Source organism: Octopus bimaculoides, chromosome 1 (genome assembly GCF_046866305.1).
Source record: "Octopus bimaculoides isolate indiv1 chromosome 1, ASM4686630v1, whole genome shotgun sequence".
NCBI lineage: Eukaryota > Metazoa > Mollusca > Cephalopoda > Octopoda > Octopodidae > Octopus > Octopus bimaculoides.
Window position 1 is genome coordinate 1,517,098 of NC_142928.1, and position 22,135 is coordinate 1,539,232.

Sequence of the window (22,135 nt, forward strand, 5' to 3'; positions counted from 1 at the left end):
GGGTTGATTCGCTTGACTAAAATTGTTCAAGATGCTGCCCCAGCATGGCCGCACTCTAATGACTGCAACAAGCAAAAATGCAAAGGTATGTAGTGAAATAAATACACATGCGTGCAAGTTGAGGTTCAGAGTTTACTACTTCCCGTATATTTTCGGATTCACTTATTAATATTTGCTTTTTAAGAAGAAATATGATAATTTAGACTACCGCCAGCAAGCGAGGCTCGTTGGTCTAGGGGTATGATTCTCGCTTTGGGTGCAAGAGGTCCCGGGTTCGAATCCCGGACGAGCCCTGTCATTTTTAAATAAATAAAATAAAATAACTGTTACTCTATATTTGCTACAAAATATTTTGGCACAGAAATAAATCTAAAATGCGGAACGAAAACTCTAAGCAGTGATGTGCGCAGTTCGAAACTCACAGCGTTTCCCTTTCCGGTTTCTGGCGCTGAAGAGGAGAAAACCCCCGAGAAGTGCATCCCTTCATCAGCCTGCTTAGTGAATACTCCAAACTTACGTAGTTTGTTTACACCTAACTGTCTACAGAGGGAAATTTTTCCACTGATAAATACAGTGAATATTTTTCTTTCGGGTTTGAATATTCCCCAAGCATTTTATTTTAGCATCCACGAAGGATGAAAGAAGTTCGATCTCACGGGATCAATAAAATAAGCGCCATTTAAACACTGGCATCGATGTAATCGACTTGCCCTTCTCCCCAAAATTCAAGGCCCTGTGCTTATAGTAGGAAGAAAATAAAAATGGTTTCACAAATTTCTTCAATTTCATTGAATCGATAAAATGATTCTCTGTTTAACCCTTGAAGCGGTGATTCTACTTGGCGTGAAATAGAGACATACGTGTGAAAGAAAAGTCTCAGAGTTTACTATTTCTTATATATGTTCAATTCTTGTTTTCAGAGTTGGCTCGTTGGTCTAGAGGTATGATTTTCGCTTAGGGTGCGAGAGGTCCCGGGTTCGAATCCCGGACGAGCCCATTAATTTTCAGCTTTTTTTTTATATTTACACTTCTGATACTATATTATTTAAAACGTTTTTTTCTTTATTTCCTCAACCCAATTTTAAATTCTGTAGATTTCTATGAGTTACTTTCAGCATGAAATTTTTTCGCAAAGATTTTTTAACATAAGCACAGGCGTGGATGTTGGGAAGAAGCTCCCCAATTACTTCTGCTCATGATCAGAGATGCACATATCGCCAGCCACGAAGGGACATGCTCAACTGGTTAACGTCAAACAACTGACAAGCAAATCTGTGGTATTAAGCAGAATATTTGCTGTAGCCCATCTTTAATACCAAGACAAAACAATGTACGTGATAACACTTCCAATCAATTAAGATCAGAAGCCACGAGAACCACTGCCTGGTACTGCATCCGGGCATTTATTATTATTATTATTATTATTATTATTATTATTATTATTATTATTATTATGATTATTATTATTATTATTTGTCAGAGTTATTTCATCACATATTCTGTAACCCTCTTCTATGACTTCCTGTTCTTTGTTTCTCCTCTCCCCTCTGGTTTTGCCCTGTCCATTCCATCTTCAGACTGAATAGGTAGGCCGAGATCATCCCCAAATAATAACAATATCTATTTTTATTGTTCTTCCATTTGTTAAACTTTAAATGTGGAAACACATTCCATGATGGACAAGAAAGTTTATGATTCCTACAGAAGGCTTTTGATTTCAGACCGGTTATGTAAGCTGAACATTCACACAGAAAAGAAAATAGAAAAACAAAAAACACGATATGAACATTATTTAATGCAACTTGCAAGTTTTTTTGCAAAGAATTTCGCATAGTAAATTGAACGAGTTTGTGTTTTTGATATTTCGCATGTTTCGAGGGAAGCGAGCTGGCAGAATCGTTATCATGCCGGACAAAGTGCTTAGCAACATTTTGCCCGTCTTTACGTTGTGAGGTGAAATTTTTTCACCCTTTCGGGGCTGAAATAAGTAGGGGTTGAACGCAGGAGTCGATGTAATCTAACCCTTTCGCTCAGAACGTCGAACCTTGTGCCTATAGGATATTTCCGATGTTTCAGAATATCTCCGGTTATTATTGAATAAAATAATTAACCGGTACTCATCTGTGACTTGAACCTGAGACCTCTCGCATCGGAGAAGAGAACCACACCTCTGAACCAGTGGTTCTTAACCGGAGTCCATATAACAGTTTTGTGGGTCCACATATGCAAAATAATAAATTGGGTCCACAATATTATTTTACTGGCCCATGGAAAGATTTTGCTTTGGATGCATTCATTACAAGGAACCGCCATGTTTCTCTCTCTAATTTTTCACATAGTTCAACCGACATAGTTCCGCCAAACTGAATATGCGATCAGCAAAATAATAATTTTGAAAGCAGTATCTGTAAAATTAACTTTCAAACATTTAATGGCTATGGGAATGGTGGCCCACCTGAAAAAGTACCCGAAGGGGACCATAGATAAAAAAAAAAAAGTGGTTGAGAGTCACTGCTCTAGACAAGTGTCTTCTACTCTAGCCTCCGGCCGACCAAGTTCTTGTTTTTTGGGGAATCTGATGGAAGCCCGTCCTAATACATACATATATATACATATATATATATATATATATATATATATATATATATATATATATATATATATATATATATATATATATATATATATATATATATATATATATATATATATATATATATACTATTATTTTACTAGTTTCAGTCATTTCACTGTGGCCATGCTGGATATATATATCTGTGTGTGTGTGTGTCTTATTTCTGTGTTTGTCGTCCTCAACAGCTTGGCAGCCGGTGTTGGTGTTTTTATGTCACCGTAACTTAGCGGTTGATCAATAGCAAAAACGACAAAATACGCAACTGGCTTCCAAAAAAGAAATAAGTACTTGGGTTGATTCGCTTGACTAAAATTGTTCAAGATGCTGCCCCAGCATGGCCGCACTCTAATGACTGCAACAAGCAAAAATGCAAAGGTATGTAGTGAAATAGATACACATGCGTGCAAGTTGAGGTTCAGAGTTTACTACTTCCCGTATATTTTCGGATTCACTTATTAATATTTGCTTTTTAAGAAGAAATATGATAATTTAGACTACCGCCAGCAAGCGAGGCTCGTTGGTCTAGGGGTATGATTCTCGCTTTGGGTGCGAGAGGTCCCGGGTTCGAATCCCGGACGAGCCCTGTCATTTTTAAATAGATAAAATAAAATAACTGTTACTCTATATTTGCTACAAAATATTTTGGCACAGAAATAAATCTAAAATGCGGAACGAAAACTCTAAGCAGTGATGTGCGCAGTTCGAAACTCACAGCGTTTCCCTTTCCGGTTTCTGGCGCTGAAGAGGAGAAAACCCCCGAGAAGTGCATCCCTTCATCATCATATATATATATATATATATATATATATATATATACGACGGGCTTATTTCAGTTTCCGTCTACCAAATCCACTCACAAGGTTTTGGTCGGCCCAAACCTAAAGTAGAAGACACTTGTCCAAGGTGCCACGCAGTGGGACTGAACCCGAAATCAGTTGGTAAGCAAGCTACTTACCGCACAGCCACTCATACGTGTGTATGTATGTATGTATGTATGTATGTATGTATGTATTTGTGTTTGTCACCCTACCATTGAGGGTTTCAACTCCTAAACCGCGTGGAGCGTTGTGTTCCTGAGTAAATCACTTCAACTCATTTTGTACTGTGATCACTTCGACACCTGACGTGTGGTACACTGTGCACCTGTTTAGGTAACGTTGATTTGAGGGGAGGAGCGAGCCAATGTACAGCACATACATTTGATCATTAGAAACAAATCATTTGCATAGGTCGTTCGGCAAAATAGCTGAACACACTTCCGTCGTCTTATATATATTTATCCGCAATTTACTCTTTTACTCTTTTATTTGTTTCAGTCACTTGACTGCGGCCATGCTGGAGCACCGCCTTTAGTCGAGCAAATCGACTCCAGGACTTATTCTTTGCAAGTCAGGTACTTATTCTATTGGTTCCTTTTGCCGAACCGCTATGGGGACGTAAACACACCATCGGTTGTCAAGCGATGTTGGGGGGACAAACACACACACACAAACATATACACACACATACATACATACATACATACATACATACATACATACATACATATATATATATATATTTATATATATATATATACATATATATATATATTAATATATATATATATATATATATATATATATATATATATATATATATATATATATATATATATACATATATATATATATATATATATATATATATATATATATATATATATATACGACGGGCTTCTTGTCAGTCTCCGTCTACCAAATCCACTCACAAGGCTTCGGTGGGCCCGAGCCTATAGTAGAAGACACTTGCCCAAGGTGTCACGCAGTGGGACTGAACCCGGAACCATGTGGCTGGTAAGCAAGCTACTTACCACATAACGAATTGACTGTAAACTAAAATGCAAACAATGGAGACGCAGCGGTGCAGGAGACTTATTGGTCTCCATGATCCTGTTTTCGGGGTCCACGGGCCACGGGTTCGTATCCAGCACCATCTGAACTTTTTGTCGCTTTACTTTCATTCATATTTCATAAATAAAGGGTAAGTCACCCGATGAAGCTAGTGGTGATTCTTGTCGTTAAAACACTTGAAACGGCGTTGCCTACCTGACCCCTAGCATTTATTGCAGTGTAAGGCGGCTTACTGGCAGAGGCGTTAAAACGCCGGGCAAAAGGCTTAGCGGTATTTCGTCCGGCTTGATGTTCTGAATTCAAATTCTGCCGAAGTCGACTTTGCCTTTCATCTTTTCGTGGTCGATAAAATAAGTACCAGTTGAGCACTGGGGTCGATGTAATCAACTTACCCTTCTCCCGAAACTGCTGGCCTTGTGCTAAAAACTTGATACCAATATCTGTTCACTGACAGATTAACCAGTGTTAAAACTATATCGGTTTGTCTGATTTGTCGTTCTGGCATCCGGAATTTGGCTACCTGTCGCTGATGATCCGCGATATGGAGAAATCCCGTGATACAACAGTGCCATGTGCCGGTGCTACCGAAATATCGTCTGCCCATATTATATCTGTTTCTAAGCATTTGTCATCTACACGGATAATTTCTTGGGACGTTTACCGCAGTCTACGGCGTTATAAACAATATTCCAAGTTAGGTTGGACGCACTAATTAATATTTGCTGCAAAGCCTTCTTCTATCGTTAACAACTAATATTAGAATAAGCAGGAGGCTATCAGAAAATGATAAGTACAGAGGTCGATTTGTTCGGCTAAAACGTCTTCAAGGCGGTGCGTCAGCGTGGCCGCGTTCTATTGACAAAAGCAAGTAAAAAGTAAGAAATAAAAGATGAGCTGTAGATCATGTATAATACTATGACGGATTGATAATTATAATAAACCGATCATAGAACATGACATTCTATCACAAATGATGTGTTCCATAGAGTAAAACAGATGGACATGAGAAAGAGTTGGATTTAAGAGCTTTCGATTTTAGTGTTCATTGTAAAAGCCTTCGATTTCATCAGTTGGCTCGTTGGCCTAGGGGTATGATTTTCGCTTAGGGTGCGAGAGGTCCCGGGTTCGAATCCCGGACGAGCCCAATTTTCGTCTTCTTTTGTTTTGTTTTTTTGTAATGGCTTGAATTACTCTCTTATTCTTTTACATTCTTCTTCTCCTTTTAACTTGTTTCAGTCATTTTGACTCTGGTCATGCTGGAGCAACGCCTTTTAGTCGAAGAAATCGACCCACTGGAATTATTCTTTGCAAACCCGGTACTTATTCTATCGGCGTCTTTTGCCGAACTGCTAGCTTAAGGGGACGTAAATACACCAACATCCATTGTGAAGCGGTGATGGTAGTGATGGTGGGGGACAAACACAGATACAAACCCACAAATATATACATACATACGTGTATATATATATATATATATATATATACATATATACGACGGGCTTCTTTCAGTTTCCAAGCAAATCCACTCCCAAGGCTTAGTCGGCCTGAGGCTATAGTAGAAGACACTTGCCCAAGGTGCTACGCAGTGGGACTGAACCCGGAACCATGTGGTTGGGAAACAAGCTTCTTACCACAAAGCCACGCCAGCGCCTATTCATGTTAAAAACTCCCGTCCGTTTCTCGATCCATGTCGAATTTACGTCGAATTTATTTTTCGTCCTTTAATTGCTTTAGCCACTGGACTGCGATCATGCTGGAGCACTGAAGGGTGTAGTCGAATGAATCCACAATACCTATTTTTTGTGTCTGATATTTATTTTATGGGGTTTCTTTCACCGAACCGCTATATCACGGCGACATAAACAAACCAACAACAGCTGCCAAGCGATAGAATGTTGGCGCCAAAGGCAAATACATACATACACCAACACATATGCGCGTACACTCTCTCACTAACACATATACACACACATAAACAGAAATATAGAGAGAAAGAGCGAAAGACAGAAAGAGAAGTTCAACAGCCACACATCAAGCTATTGTAGAAGATCCTTGTTTAAGTACCACTCCATGAGACTGAACTCGCCACTACATAGTTACAATTACTAGATAATTTTCAGCGGGAATTGTCAGTTGGCTCGTTGGTCTAGGGGTATGATTTTCGCTTAGGGTGCGAGAGGTCCCGGGTTCGAATCCCGGACGAGCCCATTAATTTTCAGCTTTTTTTTTATATTTACACTTCTGATACTATATTATTTAAAACGTTTTTTTCTTTATTTCCTCAACCCAATTTTAAATTCTGTAGATTTTTATGAGTTACTTTCAGCTTGAAACTTTTTCGCAAAGATTTTTTAACATAAGCACAGGCGTGGATGTTGGGAAGAAGCTCCCCAACTACTTCTGCTCATGATCAGAGATGCACATATCGCCAGCCACCAAGGGACATGCTCAACTGGTTAACGTCAAACAACTGACAAGCAAATCTATGGTATTAAGCAGAATATTTGCTGTAGCCCATCTGTAATACCAAGACAAAACAACGTACGTGATAACACTTCCAATCAATTAAGATCAGAAGCCACGAGAACCACTGCCTGGTACTGCATCCGGGCATTTATTATTATTATTATTCAGTAGTTTTATTTTTATAACGTGCTTTCACTTCACTACCGAGCGCAGCTCTGTGCGCCTTGGGTATGTGCTGTGGTTTGCTGTGGTGCTCTTATGTTTACTGTATTGAAAGTGTTTTGCGTAGAATGTGTGCAGTACCCAGTAGTGCAATTTTCTGTATGTTATATATATTTGTAAGTCCTGGTGTTTTTGTTATGTATTTGTCTGTATTATTATTATTATTATTATTATTATTATTATTATTATTATTATTATTATTATTATTATTATTATTATTATTTGTCAGAGTTATTTCATCACATATTCTGTAAACCTCTTCTATGACTTCCTGTTCTTTGTTTCTCCTCTCCCCTCTGGTTTTGCCCTGTCCATTCCATCTTCAGACTGAATAGGTAGGCCGAGATCATCCCCAAATAATAACAATATCTATTTTTATTGTTCTTCTATTTGTTAAACTTTAAATGTGGAAACACATTCCATGATGGACAAGAAAGTTTGATTCCTACAGAAGGCTTTTGATTTCAGACCGGTTATGTAAGCTGAACATTCACACAGAAAAGAAAATAGAAAAACAAAAAACACGATATGAACATTATTTAATGCAACTTGCAAGTTTTTTTGCAAAGAATTTGGCATAGTAAATTGAACGAGTTTGTGTTTTTGATATTTCGCATGTTTCGAGGGAAGCGAGCTGGCAGAATCGTTATCATGCCGGACAAAGTGCTTAGCAACATTTTGCCCGTCTTTACGTTCTGAGGTGAAATTTTTTCACCCTTTCGGGGCTGAAATAAGTAGGGGTTGAACGCAGGAGTCGATGTAATCTAACCCTTTCGCTCAGAACGTCGAACCTTGTGCCTATAGGATATTTCCGATGTTTCAGAATATCTCCGGTTATTATTGAATAAAATAATTAACCGGTACTCATCTGTGACTTGAACCTGAGACCTCTCGCATCGGAGAAGAGAACCACACCTCTGAACCAGTGGTTCTTAACCGGAGTCCATATAACAGTTTTGTGGGTCCACATATGCAAAATAATAAATTGGGTCCACAATATTATTTTACTGGCCCATGGAAAGATTTTGCTTTGGATGCATTCATTACAAGGAACCGCCATGTTTCTCTCTCTAATTTTTCACATACGTTTTCAAACTCGGAACTTAGAAAACTGATAAGGAGGATACAGGAGGCGGTCGAAAAAGCCAGCTTCTATATATGGCTGAAGCGGGAAGACCGAATATGGCTTGAAAGTCATAACATGTCTAGGTGAGACAGGCTGACACTGAAGTGGCTTCGCGCCCTCCATTGTCAGTTAAAGTTCAGACAGTGTCATGTGACAACTTGCTGGAGCTACTTGCTGGAGCCTAGCAGCGGGAAGTTTAGACAGTGTCATGTGACAACTTGCTGGTGCTGCCTACTGGACCCTAGCAGCGGGAAATTTAGACAGTGTCACGTGACAACTAGCTGGGGCTGCCTGCTGGAGCCTAGCAGCAGATATAAAAAGGGGAACTTGACACGACGATCAGTCGGACGCTGACACTTGTTGATGCTGCATCGAAGAGGCCAGGGAATAGAAGAAAGAAGACATGCACCCAACACCAGAGCTGAAGACACCTCCGAAAGGAGGGGCCCCGCCACGTCAAAACGGTAGAGGAGTAGGGGCCGAAACCGGACGTGGTTCCTCCTGATGATGTCTTCAGCTAACTGGATCCTATAAAGGAGCTGTTGTGGTAGCAGACCACGAAACATGGTTGAAATTCCTCAGGAACCGACATAGTTCCGCCAAACTGAATATGCGATCAGCAAAATAATAATTTTGAAAGCAGTATCTGTAAAATTAACTTTCAAACATCTAATGGCTATGGGAATGGTGGCCCACCTGAAAAAGTACCCGAAGGGGACCATAGATAAAAAAAAAAGTGGTTGAGAGTCACTGCTGTAGACAAGTGTCTTCTACTCTAGCCTCCGGCCGACCAAGTTCTTGTTTTTTGGGGAATCTGATGGAAGCCCGCCGTAATACATACATACATACATACATACATATATATATATATATATATATGTATATATATATATATATATATATATATATATATATATACTATTCTTTTACTAGTTTCAGTCATTTCACTGTGGCCATGCTGGATATATATATCTGTGTGTGTGTGTGTCTTATTTCTGTGTTTGTCGTCCTCAACAGCTTGGCAGCCGGTGTTGGTGTTTTTATGTCACCGTAACTTAGCGGTTGATCAATAGCAAAAACGACAAAATACGCAACTGGCTTCCAAAAAAGAAATAAGTACTTGGGTTGATTCGCTTGACTAAAATTGTTCAAGATGCTGCCCCAGCATGGCCGCACTCTAATGACTGCAACAAGCAAAAATGCAGAGGTATGTAGTGAAATAGATACACATGCGTGCAAGTTGAGGTTCAGAGTTTACTACTTCCCTTATATTTTCGGATTCACTTATTAATATTTGCTTTTTAAGAAGAAATATGATGATTTAGACTACCGCGAGCAAGCGAGGCTCGTTGGTCTAGGGGTATGATTCTCGCTTTGGGTGCGAGAGGTCCCGGGTTCGAATCCCGGACGAGCCCTGTCATTTTTAAATAAATAAAATAAAATAACTGTTACTCTATATTTGCTACAAAATATTTTGGCACAGAAATAAATCTAAAATGCGGAACGAAAACTCTAAGCAGTGATGTGCGCAGTTCGAAACTCACAGCGTTTCCCTTTCCGGTTTCTGGCGCTGAAGAGGAGAAAACCCCCGAGAAGTGCATCCCTTCATCAACCTGCTTAGTGAATACTCCAAACTTACGTAGTTTGTTTACACCTTACTGTCTACAGAGGGAAATTTTTCCACTGATAAATACAGTGAATATTTTTCTTTCGGGTTTGAATATTCCCCAAGCATTTTATTTTAGCATCCACGAAGGATGAAAGAAGTTCGATCTCACGGGATCAATAAAATAAGCGCCATTTAAACACTGGCATCGATGTAATCGACTTGCCCTTCTCCCCAAAATTCAAGGCTCTGTGCTTATAATAGGAAGAAAATAAAAATGGTTTCACAAATTTCTTCAATTTCATTGAATCGATAAAATGATTCTCTGTTTAACCCTTGAAGCGGTGATTCTACTTGGCGTGAAATAGAGACATACGTGTGAAAGAAAAGTTTCAGAGTTTACTATTTCTTATATATGTTCAATTCTTGTTTTCACAGTTGGCTCGTTGGTCTAGAGGTATGATTTTCGCTTCGGGTGCGAGAGGTCCCGGGTTCGAATCCCGGACGAGCCACTTAATTTTTATGATATTACACTTTTTAAAACACCGTTTGAAATATCTGTAACTCAATTCTAAATTCGAGATAGTTTGATGTGTTGAATTCAACTTGCAAGTAAGGTTTTATTGCAAAATTTTTGGCATAGTAAATTGAACGAGTTCGTTGTATCATTTTATTTTGTCGAACCGCTATGTTACAGGAACGTAAACACACCAGCATCGATTGTCAAACGATGTTGGGAGGGACAAATACAGACACACAAACATATACACACACACATACATGTGTATATATATATATATATATATATATATACGACGGGCTTATTTCAGTTTCCGTCTACCAAATCCACTCACAAGGTTTTGGTCGGCCCAAACCTAAAGTAGAAGACACTTGTCCAAGGTGCCACGCAGTGGGACTGAACCCGAAATCAGTTGGTAAGCAAGCTACTTACCGCACAGCCACTCATACGTGTGTATGTATGTATGTATGTATGTATGTATGTATGTGTGTTTGTCACCCTACCATTGAGGGTTTCAACTCCTAAACCGCGTGGAGCGTTGTGTTCCTGAGTAAATCACTTCAACTCATTTTGTACTGTGATCACTTCGACACCTGACGTGTGGTACACTGTGCACCTGTTTAGGTAACGTTGATTTGAGGGGAGGAGCGAGCCAATGTACAGCACATACATTTGATCATTAGAAACAAATCATTTGCATAGGTCGTTCGGCAAAATAGCTGAACACACTTCCGTCGTCTTATATATATTTACCCGCAATTTACTCTTTTACTCTTTTATTTGTTTCAGTCACTTGACTGCGGCCATGCTGGAGCACCGCCTTTAGTCGAGCAAATCGACTCCAGGACTTATTCTTTGCAAGTCAGGTACTTATTCTATTGGTTCCTTTTGCCGAACCGCTAAGGGGACGTAAACACACCATCGGTTGTCAAACGATGTTGGGGGGACAAACACACACACACAAACATATACACACACATACATACATACATACATACATACATACATATATATATATATTTATATATATATATATACATATATATATATATATATATATATATATATATATATATATATATATATATATATATATATATATATATATATATATATATATGTATATATATATACATATATATATATATATATATATATATATATATATATATATATATATATATATATATATATATATATATACGACGGGCTTCTTGTCCGTCTCCGTCTACCAAATCCACTCACAAGGCTTTGGTCGGCCCGAGGCTATAGTAGAAGACACTTGCCCAAGGTGTCACGCAGTGGGACTGAACCCGGAACCATGTGGCTGGTAAGCAAGCTACTTACCACACAACGAATTGACTGTAAACCAAAATGCAAACAATGGGGACGCAGCGGTGCAGGAGACTTATTGGTCTCCATGATCCTGTTTTCGGGGTCCACGGGCCACGGGTTCGTATCCAGCACCATCTGAACTTTTTGTCGCTTCACTTTCATTCATATTTCATAAATAAAGGGTAAGTCACCCGATGAAGCTAGTGGTGATTCTTGTCGTTAAAACACTTGAAACGGCGCTGCCTACCTGACCCCTAGCATTTATTGCAGTGTAAGGCGGCTTACTGGCAGAGGCGTTAAAACGCCGGGCAAAAGGCTTAGCGGTATTTCGTCCGGCTTGATGTTCTGAATTCAAATTCTGCCGAAGTCGACTTTGCCTTTCATCTTTTCGTGGTCGATAAAATAAGTACCAGTTGAGCACTGGGGTCGATGTAATCAACTTACCCTTCTCCCGAAACTGCTGGCCTTGTGCTAAAAACTTGATACCAATATCTGTTCACTGACAGATTAACCAGTGTTAAAACTATATCGGTTTGTCTGATTTGTCGTTCTGGCATCCGGAATTTGGCTACCTGTCGCTGATGATCCGCGATATGGAGAAATCCCGTGATACAACAGTGCCATGTGCCGGTGCTACCGAAATATCGTCTGCCCATATTATATCTGTTTCTAAGCATTTGTCATCTACACGGATAATTTCTTGGGACGTTTACCGCAGTCTACGGCGTTATAAACAATATTCCAAGTTAGGTTGGACGCACTAATTAATATTTGCTGCAAAGCCTTCTTCTATCGTTAACAACTAATATTAGAATAAGCAGGAGGCTATCAGAAAATGATAAGTACAGAGGTCGATTTGTTCGGCTAAAACGTCTTCAAGGCGGTGCGTCAGCGTGGCCGCGTTCTATTGACAAAAGCAAGTAAAAAGTAAAAAATAAAAGATGAGCTGTAGATCATGTATAATACTATGACGGATTGATAATTATAATAAACCGATCATAGAACATTACATTCTATCACAAATGATGTGTTCCATAGAGTAAAACAGATGGACATGAGAGAGAGTTGGATTTAAGAGCTTTCGATTTTAGTGTTCATTGTAAAAGCCTTCGATTTCATCAGTTGGCTCGTTGGTCTAGGGGTATGATTTTCGCTTAGGGTGCGAGAGGTCCCGGGTTCGAATCCTGGACGAGCCCAATTTACGTTTTCCTTTGTTTTTTTTTGTAATGGCTTGAATTACTCTCTTATTCTTTTACATTCTTCTTCTCCTTTTAACTTGTTTCAGTCATTTTGACTCTGGTCATGCTGGAGCAACGCCTTTTAGTCGAAGAAATCGACCCACTGGAATTATTCTTTGCAAACCCGGTACTTATTCTATCGGCGTCTTTTGCCGAACTGCTAGGTTAAGGGGACGTAAATACACCAACATCCATTGTGAAGCGGTGATGGTAATGATGGTGGGGGACAAACACAGATACAAACCCACAAATATATACATACATACGTGTAAATATATATATATATATATATATATATATATATATATATATATATATATATATATATATATATACATATATACGACGGGCTTCTTTCAGTTTCCAAGAAAATCCACTCCCACGGCTTAGTCGGCCTGAGGCTATAGTGGAAGACACTTGCCCAAGGTGCCACGCAGTGGGACTGAACCCGGAACCATGTGGTTGGGAAACAAGCTTCTTACCACAAAGCCACGCCAGCGCCTATTCATGTTAAAAACTCCCGTCAGTTTCTCGATCCTTGTCGAATTTACGTCGAATTTATTTTTCGTCCTTTAATTGCTTTAGCCACTGGACTGCGATCATGCTGGAGCACTGAAGGGTGTAGTCGAATGAATCCACAATACCTATTTTTTGTGTCTGATATTTATTTTATGGGGTTTCTTTCACCGAACCGCTATATCACGGCGACATAAACAAACCAACAACAGCTGCCAAGCGATAGAATGTTGGCGCCAAAGGCAAATACATACATACACCAACACATATGCGTGTACACTCTCTCACTAACACATATACACACACATAAACAGAGATATAGAGAGAAAGAGCGAAAGACAGAAAGAGAAGTTCAACAGCCACACATCAAGCTATTGTAGAAGATCCTTGTTTAAGTACCACTCCATGAGACTGAACTCGCCACTACATAGTTACAATTACTAGATAATTTTCAGCGAGAATTGTTAGTTGGCTCGTTGGTCTAGGGGTATGATTTTCGCTTAGGGTGCGAGAGGTCCCGGGTTCGAATCCCGGATGAACCCATTAATTTTCTGCTTTATTTTTATATTTACACTTCTGATACTATATTATTTAAAACGTTTTTTTCTTTATTTCCTCAACCCAATTTTAAATTCTGTAGATTTTTATGAGTTACATTCAGCTTGAAACTTTTTCGCAAAGATTTTTTAACATAAGCACAGGCGTGGATGTTGGGAAGAAGCTCCCCAATTACTTCTGCTCATGATCAGAGATGCACATATCGCCAGCCACCAAGGGACATGCTCAACTGGTTAACGTCAAACAACTGACAAGCAAATCTGTGGTATTAAGCAGAATATTTGCTGTAGCCCATCTTTTATACCAAGACAAAACAATGTACGTGATAACACTTCCAATCAATTAAGATCAGAAGCCACGAGAACCACTGCCTGGTACTGCATCCGGGCATTTATTATTATTATTATTATTATTATTATTATTATTATTATTATTATTATTATTATTATTATTATTATTATTATTATTATTCAGTAGTTTTATTTTTATAACGTGCTTTCACTTCACTACCGAGCGCAGCTCTGTGCGCCTTGGGTATGTGCTGTGGTTTGCTGTGGTGCTCTTATGTTTACTGTATTGAAAGTGTTTTGCGTAGAATGTGTGCAGTACCCAGTAGTGCAATTTTCTGTATGTTATATATATTTGTAAGTCCTGGTGTTTTTGTTATGTATTTGTCTGAATATTTTTTTTTTATACCTAAGGCACCTACTATGATAGGAATTGTTTCTGTTTTTAGATTCCACATTCGAGTTATCGCTATTTCCAGGTCTTTGTATTTTGAAAGTTTTTCCATTTCTTTTAGAGAAACATTGTCATCTGCTGGTATTGATACATCAATTAGAAAGCATTTTTTTTCTTCATGATCTTTGACAACTATATCTGGTCTTTTTATTATTATTATTATTATTATTATTATTATTATTATTATTATTATTATTATTATTATTATTATTATTATTTGTCAGAGTTATTTCATCACATATTCTGTAAACCTCTTCTATGACTTCCTGTTCTTTGTTTCTCCTCTCCCCTCTGGTTTTGCCCTGTCCATTCCATCTTCAGACTGAATAGGTAGGCCGAGATCATCCCCAAATAATAACAATATCTATTTTTATTGTTCTTCCATTTGTTAAACTTTAAATGTGGAAACACATTCCATGATGGACAAGAAAGTTTATGATTCCTACAGAAGGCTTTTGATTTCAGACCGGTTATGTAAGCTGAACATTCACACAGAAAAGAAAATAGAAAAACAAAAAACACGATATGAACATTATTTAATGCAACTTGCAAGTTTTTTTGCAAAGAATTTGGCATAGTAAATTGAACGAGTTTGTGTTTTTGATATTTCGCATGTTTCGAGGGAAGCGAGCTGGCAGAATCGTTATCATGCCGGACAAAGTGCTTAGCAACATTTTGCCCGTCTTTACGTTCTGAGGTGAAATTTTTTCACCCTTTCGGGGGTGAAATTTTTCACCCTTTCGGGGCTGAAATAAGTAGGGGTTGAACGCAGGAGTCGATGTAATCTAACCCTTTCGCTCAGAACGTCGAACCTTGTGCCTATAGGATATTTCCGATGTTTCAGAATATCTCCGGTTATTATTGAATAAAATAATTAACCGGTACTCATCTGTGACTTGAAACTGAGACCTCTCGCATCGGAGAAGAGAACCACACCTCTGAACCAGTGGTTCTTAACCGGAGTCCATATAACAGTTTTGTGGGTCCACATATGCAAAATAATAAATTGGGTCCACAATATTATTTTACTGGCCCATGGAAAGATTTTGCTTTGGATGCATTCATTACAAGGAACCGCCATGTTTCTCTCTCTAATTTTTCACATAGTTCAACCGACATAGTTCCGCCAAACTGAATATGCGATCAGCAAAATAATAATTTTGAAAGCAGTATCTGTAAAATTAACTTTCAAACATCTAATGGCTATGGGAATGGTGGCCCACCTGAAAAAGTACCCGAAGGGGACCATAGATAAAAAAAAAAGTGGTTGAGAGTCACTGCTCTAGACAAGTGTCTTCTACTCTAGCCTCCGGCCGACCAAGTTCTTGTTTTTTGGGGAATCTGATGGAAGCCCGCCGTAATACATACATACATACATACATACACACATATATATATATATATATATATATATATATATATATATATATATATATATATATACTATTCTTTTACTAGTTTCAGTCATTTCACTGTGGCCATGCTGGATATATATATCTGTGTGTGTGTGTGTCTTATTTCTGTGTTTGTCGTCCTCAACAGCTTGGCAGCCGGTGTTGGTGTTTTTATGTCACCGTAACTTAGCGGTTGATCAATAGCAAAAACGACAAAATACGCAACTGGCTTCCAAAAAAGAAATAAGTACTTGGGTTGATTCGCTTGACTAAAATTGTTCAAGATGCTGCCCCAGCATGGCCGCACTCTAATGACTGCAACAAGCAAAAATGCAAAGGTATGTAGTGAAATAGATACACATGCGTGCAAGTTGAGGTTCAGAGTTTACTACTTCCCGTATATTTTCGGATTCACTTATTAATATTTGCTTTTTAAGAAGAAATATGATAATTTAGACTACCGCGAGCAAGCGAGGCTCGTTGGTCTAGGGGTATGATTCTCGCTTTGGGTGCGAGAGGTCCCGGGATCGAATCCCGGACGAGCCCTGTCATTTTTAAATAAATAAAATAAAATAACTGTTACTCTATATTTGCTACAAAATATTTTGGCACAGAAATAAATCTAAAATGCGGAACGAAAACTCTAAGCAGTGATGTGCGCAGTTCGAAACTCACAGCGTTTCCCTTTCCGGTTTCTGGCGCTGAAGAGGAGAAAACCCCCGAGAAGTGCATCCCTTCATCAACCTGCTTAGTGAATACTCCAAACTTACGTAGTTTGTTTACACCTTACTGTCTACAGAGGGAAATTTTTCCACTGATAAATACAGTGAATATTTTTCTTTCGGGTTTGAATATTCCCCAAGCATTTTATTTTAGCATCCACGAAGGATGAAAGAAGTTCGATCTCACGGGATCAATAAAATAAGCGCCATTTAAACACTGGCATCGATGTAATCGACTTGCCCTTCTCCCCAAAATTCAAGGCTCTGTGCTTATAATAGGAAGAAAATAAAAATGGTTTCACAAATTTCTTCAATTTCATTGAATCGATAAAATGATTCTCTGTTTAACCCTTGAAGCGGTGATTCTACTTGGCGTGAAATAGAGACATACGTGTGAAAGAAAAGTTTCAGAGTTTACTATTTCTTATATATGTTCAATTCTTGTTTTCACAGTTGGCTCGTTGGTCTAGAGGTATGATTTTCGCTTCGGGTGCGAGAGGTCCCGGGTTCGAATCCCGGACGAGCCCCTTAATTTTTATGATATTACACTTTTTAAAACACCGTTTGAAATATCTGTAACTCAATTCTAAATTCGAAATAGTTTGATGTGTTGAATTCAACTTGCAAGTAAGGTTTTATTGCAAAATTTTTGGCATAGTAAATTGAACGAGTTCGTTGTATCATTTTATTTTGTCGAACCGCTATGTTACAGGAACGTAAACACACCAGCATCGATTGTCAAACGATGTTGGGAGGGACAAATACAGACACACAAACATATACACACACACATACATGTGTATATATATATATATATATATATATATACGACGGGCTTATTTCAGTTTCCGTCTACCAAATCCACTCACAAGGTTTTGGTCGGCCCAAACCTAAAGTAGAAGACACTTGTCCAAGGTGCCACGCAGTGGGACTGAACCCGAAATCAGTTGGTAAGCAAGCTACTTACCGCACAGCCACTCATACGTGTGTATGTATGTATGTATGTATGTATGTAGGTATTTGTGTTTGTCACCCTACCATTGAGGGTTTCAACTCCTAAACCGCGTGGAGCGTTGTGTTCCTGAGTAAATCACTTCAACTCATTTTGTACTGTGATCACTTCGACACCTGACGTGTGGTACACTGTGCACCTGTTTAGGTAACGTTGATTTGAGGGGAGGAGCGAGCCAATGTACAGCACATACATTTGATCATTAGAAACAAATCATTTGCATAGGTCGTTCGGCAAAATAGCTGAACACACTTCCGTCGTCTTATATATATTTACCCGCAATTTACTCTTTTACTCTTTTATTTGTTTCAGTCACTTGACTGCGGCCATGCTGGAGCACCGCCTTTAGTCGAGCAAATCGACTCCAGGACTTATTCTTTGCAAGTCAGGTACTTATTCTATTGGTTCCTTTTGCCGAACCGCTAAGGGGACGTAAACACACCATCGGTTGTCAAACGATGTTGGGGGGACAAACACACACACACAAACATATACACACACATACATACATACATACATACATACATACATATATATATATATTTATATATATATATATACATATATATATATATATATATATATATATATATATATATATATATATATATATATATATATATATATATATATATATGTATATATATATACATATATATATATATATATATATATATATATATATATATATATATATATATATATATATATATATACGACGGGCTTCTTGTCCGTCTCCGTCTACCAAATCCACTCACAAGGCTTTGGTCGGCCCGAGGCTATAGTAGAAGACACTTGCCCAAGGTGTCACGCAGTGGGACTGAACCCGGAACCATGTGGCTGGTAAGCAAGCTACTTACCACACAACGAATTGACTGTAAACCAAAATGCAAACAATGGGGACGCAGCGGTGCAGGAGACTTATTGGTCTCCATGATCCTGTTTTCGGGGTCCACGGGCCACGGGTTCGTATCCAGCACCATCTGAACTTTTTGTCGCTTCACTTTCATTCATATTTCATAAATAAAGGGTAAGTCACCCGATGAAGCTAGTGGTGATTCTTGTCGTTAAAACACTTGAAACGGCGCTGCCTACCTGACCCCTAGCATTTATTGCAGTGTAAGGCGGCTTACTGGCAGAGGCGTTAAAACGCCGGGCAAAAGGCTTAGCGGTATTTCGTCCGGCTTGATGTTCTGAATTCAAATTCTGCCGAAGTCGACTTTGCCTTTCATCTTTTCGTGGTCGATAAAATAAGTACCAGTTGAGCACTGGGGTCGATGTAATCAACTTACCCTTCTCCCGAAACTGCTGGCCTTGTGCTAAAAACTTGATACCAATATCTGTTCACTGACAGATTAACCAGTGTTAAAACTATATCGGTTTGTCTGATTTGTCGTTCTGGCATCCGGAATTTGGCTACCTGTCGCTGATGATCCGCGATATGGAGAAATCCCGTGATACAACAGTGCCATGTGCCGGTGCTACCGAAATATCGTCTGCCCATATTATATCTGTTTCTAAGCATTTGTCATCTACACGGATAATTTCTTGGGACGTTTACCGCAGTCTACGGCGTTATAAACAATATTCCAAGTTAGGTTGGACGCACTAATTAATATTTGCTGCAAAGCCTTCTTCTATCGTTAACAACTAATATTAGAATAAGCAGGAGGCTATCAGAAAATGATAAGTACAGAGGTCGATTTGTTCGGCTAAAACGTCTTCAAGGCGGTGCGTCAGCGTGGCCGCGTTCTATTGACAAAAGCAAGTAAAAAGTAAAAAATAAAAGATGAGCTGTAGATCATGTATAATACTATGACGGATTGATAATTATAATAAACCGATCATAGAACATTACATTCTATCACAAATGATGTGTTCCATAGAGTAAAACAGATGGACATGAGAGAGAGTTGGATTTAAGAGCTTTCGATTTTAGTGTTCATTGTAAAAGCCTTCGATTTCATCAGTTGGCTCGTTGGTCTAGGGGTATGATTTTCGCTTAGGGTGCGAGAGGTCCCGGGTTCGAATCCTGGACGAGCCCAATTTACGTTTTCCTTTGTTTTTTTTTGTAATGGCTTGAATTACTCTCTTATTCTTTTACATTCTTCTTCTCCTTTTAACTTGTTTCAGTCATTTTGACTCTGGTCATGCTGGAGCAACGCCTTTTAGTCGAAGAAATCGACCCACTGGAATTATTCTTTGCAAACCCGGTACTTATTCTATCGGCGTCTTTTGCCGAACTGCTAGGTTAAGGGGACGTAAATACACCAACATCCATTGTGAAGCGGTGATGGTAATGATGGTGGGGGACAAACACAGATACAAACCCACAAATATATACATACATACGTGTAATATATATATATATATATATATATATATATATATATATATATATATATATATATACATATATACGACGGGCTTCTTTCAGTTTCCAAGCAAATCCACTCCCAAGGCTTAGTCGGCCTGAGGCTATAGTAGAAGACACTTGCCCAAGGTGCCACGCAGTGGGACTGAACCCGGAACCATGTGGTTGGGAAACAAGCTTCTTACCACAAAGCCACGCCAGCGCCTATTCATGTTAAAAACTCCCGTCCGTTTCTCGATCCTTGTCGAATTTACGTCGAATTTATTTTTCGTCCTTTAATTGCTTTAGCCACTGGACTGCGATCATGCTGGAGCACTGAAGGGTGTAGTCGAATGAATCCACAATACCTATTTTTTGTGTCTGATATTTATTTTATGGGGTTTCTTTCACCGAACCGCTATATCACGGCGACATAAACAAACCAACAACAGCTGCCAAGCGATAGAATGTTGGCGCCAAAGGCAAATACATACATACACCAACACATATGCGTGTACACTCTCTCACTAACACATATACACACACATAAACAGAGATAGAGAGAGAAAGAGCGAAAGACAGAAAGAGAAGTTCAACAGCCACACATCAAGCTATTGTAGAAGATCCTTGTTTAAGTACCACTCCATGAGACTGAACTCGCCACTACATAGTTACAATTACTAGATAATTTTCAGCGAGAATTGTTAATTGGCTCGTTGGTCTAGGGGTATGATTTTCGCTTAGGGTGCGAGAGGTCCCGGGTTCGAATCCCGGACGAACCCATTAATTTTCTGCTTTATTTTTATCATTACACTTCTGATACTATATTATTTAAAACGTTTTTTTCTTTATTTCCTCAACCCAATTTTAAATTCTGTAGATTTTTATGAGTTACATTCAGCTTGAAACTTTTTCGCAAAGATTTTTTAACATAAGCACAGGCGTGGATGTTGGGAAGAAGCTCCCCAATTACTTCTGCTCATGATCAGAGATGCACATATCGCCAGCCACCAAGGGACATGCTCAACTGGTTAACGTCAAACAACTGACAAGCAAATCTGTGGTATTAAGCAGAATATTTGCTGTAGCCCATCTTTTATACCAAGACAAAACAATGTACGTGATAACACTTCCAATCAATTAAGATCAGAAGCCACGAGAACCACTGCCTGGTACTGCATCCGGGCATTTATTATTATTATTATTATTATTCAGTAGTTTTATTTTTATAACGTGCTTTCACTTCACTACCGAGCGCAGCTCTGTGCGCCTTGGGTATGTGCTGTGGTTTGCTGTGGTGCTCTTATGTTTACTGTATTGAAAGTGTTTTGCGTAGAATGTGTGCAGTACCCAGTAGTGCAATTTTCTGTATGTTATATATATTTGTAAGTCCTGGTGTTTTTGTTATGTATTTGTCTGAATATTTTTTTATTATACCTAAGGCACCTACTATGATAGGAATTGTTTCTGTTTTTAGATTCCACATTCGAGTTATCTCTATTTCCAGGTCTTTGTATTTTGAAAGTTTTTCCATTTCTTTTAGAGAAACATTGTCATCTGCTGGTATTGATACATCAATTAGAAAGCATTTTTTTCTTCATGATCTTTGACAACTATATCTGGTCTTTTTATTATTATTATTATTATTATTATTATTATTATTATTATTATTATTATTATTATTATTATTATTATTATTATTATTTGTCAGAGTTATTTCATCACATATTCTGTAAACCTCTTCTATGACTTCCTGTTCTTTGTTTCTCCTCTCCCCTCTGGTTTTGCCCTGTCCATTC

General features: G+C 38.6%; 13 non-coding genes across 13 annotated transcripts; all 13 read left to right on the forward strand.

The window, feature by feature from the left end:
* Positions 1 to 221: 221 nt before the first annotated feature.
* Trnap-ugg (transfer RNA proline (anticodon UGG)) lies at positions 222 to 293 on the forward strand. The gene has a single exon. It is a non-coding gene; the product is annotated as a tRNA-Pro (tRNA).
* Positions 294 to 924: 631 nt separating this feature from the next.
* Trnap-agg (transfer RNA proline (anticodon AGG)) lies at positions 925 to 996 on the forward strand. The gene has a single exon. It is a non-coding gene; the product is annotated as a tRNA-Pro (tRNA).
* A 2,150-nt stretch (positions 997 to 3,146) lies between these two features.
* Trnap-ugg (transfer RNA proline (anticodon UGG)) lies at positions 3,147 to 3,218 on the forward strand. Its single transcript has one exon. It is a non-coding gene; the product is annotated as a tRNA-Pro (tRNA).
* A 2,381-nt stretch (positions 3,219 to 5,599) lies between these two features.
* Positions 5,600 to 5,671, forward strand: Trnap-agg (transfer RNA proline (anticodon AGG)). Its single transcript has one exon. It is a non-coding gene; the product is annotated as a tRNA-Pro (tRNA).
* Positions 5,672 to 6,662: 991 nt separating this feature from the next.
* Positions 6,663 to 6,734, forward strand: Trnap-agg (transfer RNA proline (anticodon AGG)). The gene has a single exon. It is a non-coding gene; the product is annotated as a tRNA-Pro (tRNA).
* Positions 6,735 to 9,684: 2,950 nt separating this feature from the next.
* On the forward strand, positions 9,685 to 9,756 carry Trnap-ugg (transfer RNA proline (anticodon UGG)). Its single transcript has one exon. It is a non-coding gene; the product is annotated as a tRNA-Pro (tRNA).
* Positions 9,757 to 10,387: 631 nt separating this feature from the next.
* Positions 10,388 to 10,459, forward strand: Trnap-cgg (transfer RNA proline (anticodon CGG)). The gene has a single exon. It is a non-coding gene; the product is annotated as a tRNA-Pro (tRNA).
* A 2,467-nt stretch (positions 10,460 to 12,926) lies between these two features.
* On the forward strand, positions 12,927 to 12,998 carry Trnap-agg (transfer RNA proline (anticodon AGG)). The gene has a single exon. It is a non-coding gene; the product is annotated as a tRNA-Pro (tRNA).
* A 1,028-nt stretch (positions 12,999 to 14,026) lies between these two features.
* Trnap-agg (transfer RNA proline (anticodon AGG)) lies at positions 14,027 to 14,098 on the forward strand. The gene has a single exon. It is a non-coding gene; the product is annotated as a tRNA-Pro (tRNA).
* Positions 14,099 to 16,723: 2,625 nt separating this feature from the next.
* Positions 16,724 to 16,795, forward strand: Trnap-ugg (transfer RNA proline (anticodon UGG)). The gene has a single exon. It is a non-coding gene; the product is annotated as a tRNA-Pro (tRNA).
* Positions 16,796 to 17,426: 631 nt separating this feature from the next.
* On the forward strand, positions 17,427 to 17,498 carry Trnap-cgg (transfer RNA proline (anticodon CGG)). Its single transcript has one exon. It is a non-coding gene; the product is annotated as a tRNA-Pro (tRNA).
* A 2,457-nt stretch (positions 17,499 to 19,955) lies between these two features.
* Positions 19,956 to 20,027, forward strand: Trnap-agg (transfer RNA proline (anticodon AGG)). Its single transcript has one exon. It is a non-coding gene; the product is annotated as a tRNA-Pro (tRNA).
* A 1,019-nt stretch (positions 20,028 to 21,046) lies between these two features.
* Trnap-agg (transfer RNA proline (anticodon AGG)) lies at positions 21,047 to 21,118 on the forward strand. The gene has a single exon. It is a non-coding gene; the product is annotated as a tRNA-Pro (tRNA).
* Positions 21,119 to 22,135: the final 1,017 nt, after the last annotated feature.